General features: G+C 34.7%; 1 long non-coding RNA gene across 1 annotated transcript; it reads right to left on the reverse strand.

The window, feature by feature from the left end:
- Positions 1-245: 245 nt before the first annotated feature.
- On the reverse strand, positions 246-1,016 carry LOC129906749 (uncharacterized). Its single transcript, XR_008770847.1, has 2 exons — positions 418-1,016; positions 246-361 (listed from the first exon to the last, which is right to left on the reverse strand). It is a non-coding gene; the product is annotated as an uncharacterized LOC129906749 (long non-coding RNA).
- Between the last annotated feature and the right edge of the window lie 3,485 nt (positions 1,017-4,501).

Genomic DNA, 4,501 nt, shown 5'->3' on the forward strand with positions numbered 1-4,501 from the left:
TGTTACGACTTAATTGATATTCTTTAAAATTCAAGTAAATTTATACAAGTTACTTATTCGTTGTTTACATTTTCATTTTTTTGAATAACTTAGCATATAAATAAGGGACAATGTCCTACAATATGTAATATCTAAACAAATAAATAAATAAATAAATAAATAAAAACAAGTACATAAAAAAAAAATCCTTGGGCACGCGACTGTGGCCTGGCCAGTTGAGAAAAATGAAAAAGAAAAAAATACTCTGCAGTCTGCACTTTGGTGGTAGTTTTTGTATCTTGTTTTGATTTTTTTTTTTTTCTAAATGCTCAAGGCTGAAGCTGCTGTAAACTCAGTCAATTATGTCTGGAATTGATCGCCACTAAAAGACAGAAAAATCAACAACTTTATAATTTATCAATTTTATAATCAGCATACCTTTATTTTCCAAATCAATAGGTGGTTGTTTTTGTATCATTTTTGTGTTACTTTTTTTTTTTCTAAATGCACAAGGCTGAGGCTGTGCATTTTGATGGTGGAAATAAATTTTTGTGGCGTGCCGAAGAATTTGTGTGGTAGATATTGTTTAGAGAAAATAGTTTTCACAAATAACACTCAACACTGAGAAGATTATATATTTTTTAAATTAAATTGTTTTTATTTTTATTCTTCAAATGGAGCAGCGAAAAATTTTTTTGATGTTGCTGTGGCTGTGGCTATCAAGGTTTTACTGGTTTCACTAGAAAATATAAAATGTAGAAAAAGTCAAATCAAACGCGAGCCGCCATTACAAAAGACACAAAACTTTGTGCATTGCATACATCGCGCTCTTTTCCTCCCATTTATCAAAGAAGAGTTTATTTTTTCAGGAGAAACAAAACTTCTATTTTTGGAGGGGAGAGATTTTGGTAAATAAGGAAACACATACATCCTCAAAATAAGCTTTTTTGGTGGTTGTATTTTCCCATAAACTACTGAGGTTTGGTTTGCAGGGTGGTTAGTTAAGCCCGCACTACCTAATAATTGTTCCCTAGGAAAACTGCCTTGTGGAGTGGGTAGAAGTGGAGTTCATAGCCGAAGAGCGCTTATAGCAAGCACCGTCTTGCTATCATTTGCCAACACAAAACTGTGTTATCCGGCTCATCACTTTGTTAGTTAGTAAGAAGCAAATAATTACTACATAAAACGTACACTAAGAAAAAAAATATTGAATTCGTTATTAAATGAAACAAACATTAAAGTAATACAAACAAAATAATTACTTAAGCAACAAAAAAGACATAAAAATAAACAGAAACATTTATGAGCAAGGTGTATTGGTTTTTAAGACAGTTTTTAATCTATTTTTATTAAAGTTTAAATCAAAAAGGTTTGAATTTAAATTTAAAAGTTTGCACATGCGTGTTAAAGGTTCATGCAAGCCATAATTTGTTCGGTGTTGTGGAATATTCATTAAATCCAAGCATCGGAGGCTATAAGAACCCCTTGATAGTTAAAACCAACAGAATTAAGTAAATTTGGTGCATCAATTACGCCTCTGATTAACTGGTGAATGAAGATTATGCAATTGTTAACCCTCCTTTGAGCCAAATTGTGAATCTGAAGGAGATTAATCCGATGTTCATAAGGAGGAAGATTATAAGGATCAGACCATGGCAGTCCTTTTAAGGTAAAACGAATGAAATTACTTTGTACTGATTCCAGCCTTACATTATGGGTCTTGTAAAAAGGAGTGACTTGCGATGTGTTCTCAAGGGGGGGCGTACTAAACGATAGTAGAGGGAAAGAGTCACATAAGGATCTTGATTTTGCGATGAACGATTTTGAGAGAGCGGCTCTGAACTTCACTTGATGAGATCTATTTTCAAGATAAGAAGAAATCCAATTAACGAAGCCTTAAGGGAAACCTAGAGTTTTTAATTTAAATTTGATAATGTCATGGGAGAGTTGGTCAAAAGCCTTAGAGTAGTCTGTATAGATACAGTCAAGTTCCTGTCTACTTTCTAACATATTTGAACACTTATGTAAAAAAGTAAGCAAGTTTATAACCGTCAATCGTCTTTGCATAAAGCCGTGCTGTTGAATGCATATAATTCTTTTACAGGAGCTTTCCATTGTAACGTATATGAAATTTTGGCATGGTTTTTGGTGTTTGAAATAGATTTTAAGTGCCGTAACAGTTTTTAGATCGATTTGAACACTTAGAAATAATTTTATATTATCCCTTCAGATAATGGGTTAGATATGGGTCTGTAATTGACTATATTGGATTTATCTCCTTTTTTAAAAACAGGAGTAATAAACGCTTGTTTCCAAATGCTAAGAAATTATCTAACTTGAGAGATAATTCAAATCTTTAAGGCCAGAACTATAATTGGAGGATGGAGTCGGAAGCTACTGTCAATTGTTGTTTTTTCCATAAGTTTTGCGAGCGCACTCGACGGATGAAAACTTATGGAAAACAACAACAATTGACAGTAGCTTCCGACTCCATCCGCCAATTATAGTTCTGGCCTTAAGACTTCACTGGCTCTGGCCCTCTACTAAAAAAATTTTTTTTCAAGCAAACGATTCCGACCTCGGTCCGAATCGGCTCCGAAGTGAGTCCGACCTCGACTATGAGACGGGTCCCACGGTGGCTCAAATTAGTATGGAAATTATAATCACCGCGGAGCCAAAGTCGTACCCGAGTCGGAGCAGCGGAAACCTACCACAAAAAGATACAAGAAAAGGAATGATATTTCGCAATAGAAGCCATTTGCAACAAAAAAAGAACACGATTTAATTTGTTTACACTAAAAACTTTTTATTTTATTTTTACAATCATGAAATTATTTTCATCATTTTCTGTTGCTGTTGACACTGGCCAGCGCAGTCCCTTCAAGCAAATGAGTCCGACCTTGGTCCGAATCCGCTCCGCCTGAGTCCGACCTCGACTACGAAACGGGTCCCACGGCGGCTCAAATTAGTATGGAAATTATAATCACCACTGAGCCGATTTTATGTGTATTGCTTTTTTCACCACGATTTCTCCTTCGACTTTGTGTTCATACACAAGGTTGTAAGTGAGTGAGTGCAACCCTGTTTTTCTAGTTTTGAGGTCGGAGTGTCTTTTCTGAACTCAGTTTTTTTGCTTGAAGGGGTGGCTGGAGTTGGAGTGGTGTGTGATTTAGTTCCATAAATTGTTGAAAAGAATTGTAGCTGTTGATTGTTGGCGGTGGTTAGGTTGCCGGAGAAGAAAATTTTCTACAAAAACACAAAATTATTTATTAGAAAATTGCTAAACTACATTTCAGCAATGCGTAGCTTTATTTTAAGTTTAAGTTTTTCAATTTGTTGAAAGAATTTTAATATTATTGACGAGCTACGACCCCGACACGCGAGACACTGCAATCTGCAATAAATTAAAAAAATGGCACGTTGCCATTTTTTTGCCTTTGTCTTTCTTTCTTCAATTCTCTTTTTCGCACTTTTCACCACGCTTCTCTTTCGACTTAGTGTTCATACACAAAAGGTCGCAAGTGTGTGAGTGCAACCTAGTCAGCTATTATATGAAGCCTCAAGAGGCGCGCCTCTTTTCAAACGTAATGAGTGCAAAAGACAAAAAAGATGAAACAAAAAATTATCCGACCAGAGAGTCGTGGGTCAGAATTCTGAGACTCTTTTTTGACGTTTCTTTTCCCACTTTTTCTTTTTTCAAAATTCCCTTTCATTTCTTTTTGCTTTTTGGTGCAATACAACAACAACATATTTTAAATCAAAAGAGAAATGTCAAATTTGAGGCCTTGACTCAAGAGGCATCATGTAATAGTACGCGCCTCACAGAATGATTACACTGGTCAACAAGATTTTTGCCACAAGAACCAAAGTTTACTTTTCTATATGTTTTTTATGTGTTAAACTCGAATTTGAAGTCAGAAAATATTTATTGGCCTCCGTTTTTGAAATATTACCGTTAGAAAATGCCGAAAACGTCATTTTGGCTGTTTTCGAGGTTATGTTTTTATGTGGGGCAATTCATTTTGAAAAAAATTATAACGGTGTCTATAAGAACTGGTTTTATTCTTCCAAAAAATTTTTAAATCTTTCCGATATCTCTTTTACTGCCCGAGATATTAAAAAATTAAGTACCGGTCTTTGACTCAGAAGCGGCACTGGCCAACCAAATTAAACTTTTTTTTGCCACAAGAACCAAAGTATACTTTTCTAGAGGTTTTTGGGTTGCTGAACTCGAATCCGCAATCAGAAAAATTCTATTGGCCTCCGTTCTTTAAATATTACCGTTATAAAATGCAAAAAATGGTTTTTATTATAACGGTTATATTTCAAGAACAAAGGCCAATAGAATTTTTCTGATTGCGGATTCAAGTTTAGCAACCCAAAAACCTCTAGAAAAGTATATTTTGGTTCTTGTAGCAAAAATTTTATGCTCAGGGACTTAAACTTTAGAATAAAATGAGTGCCTCTTTGGCTTACTAACTGAAATTTAAGATATCTCGAGCAATAAAAGAGATATCGGGAA

Source organism: Episyrphus balteatus, chromosome 1, assembly GCF_945859705.1.
Source record: "Episyrphus balteatus chromosome 1, idEpiBalt1.1, whole genome shotgun sequence".
In the NCBI taxonomy this organism is placed as follows: Eukaryota; Metazoa; Arthropoda; class Insecta; order Diptera; family Syrphidae; genus Episyrphus; species Episyrphus balteatus.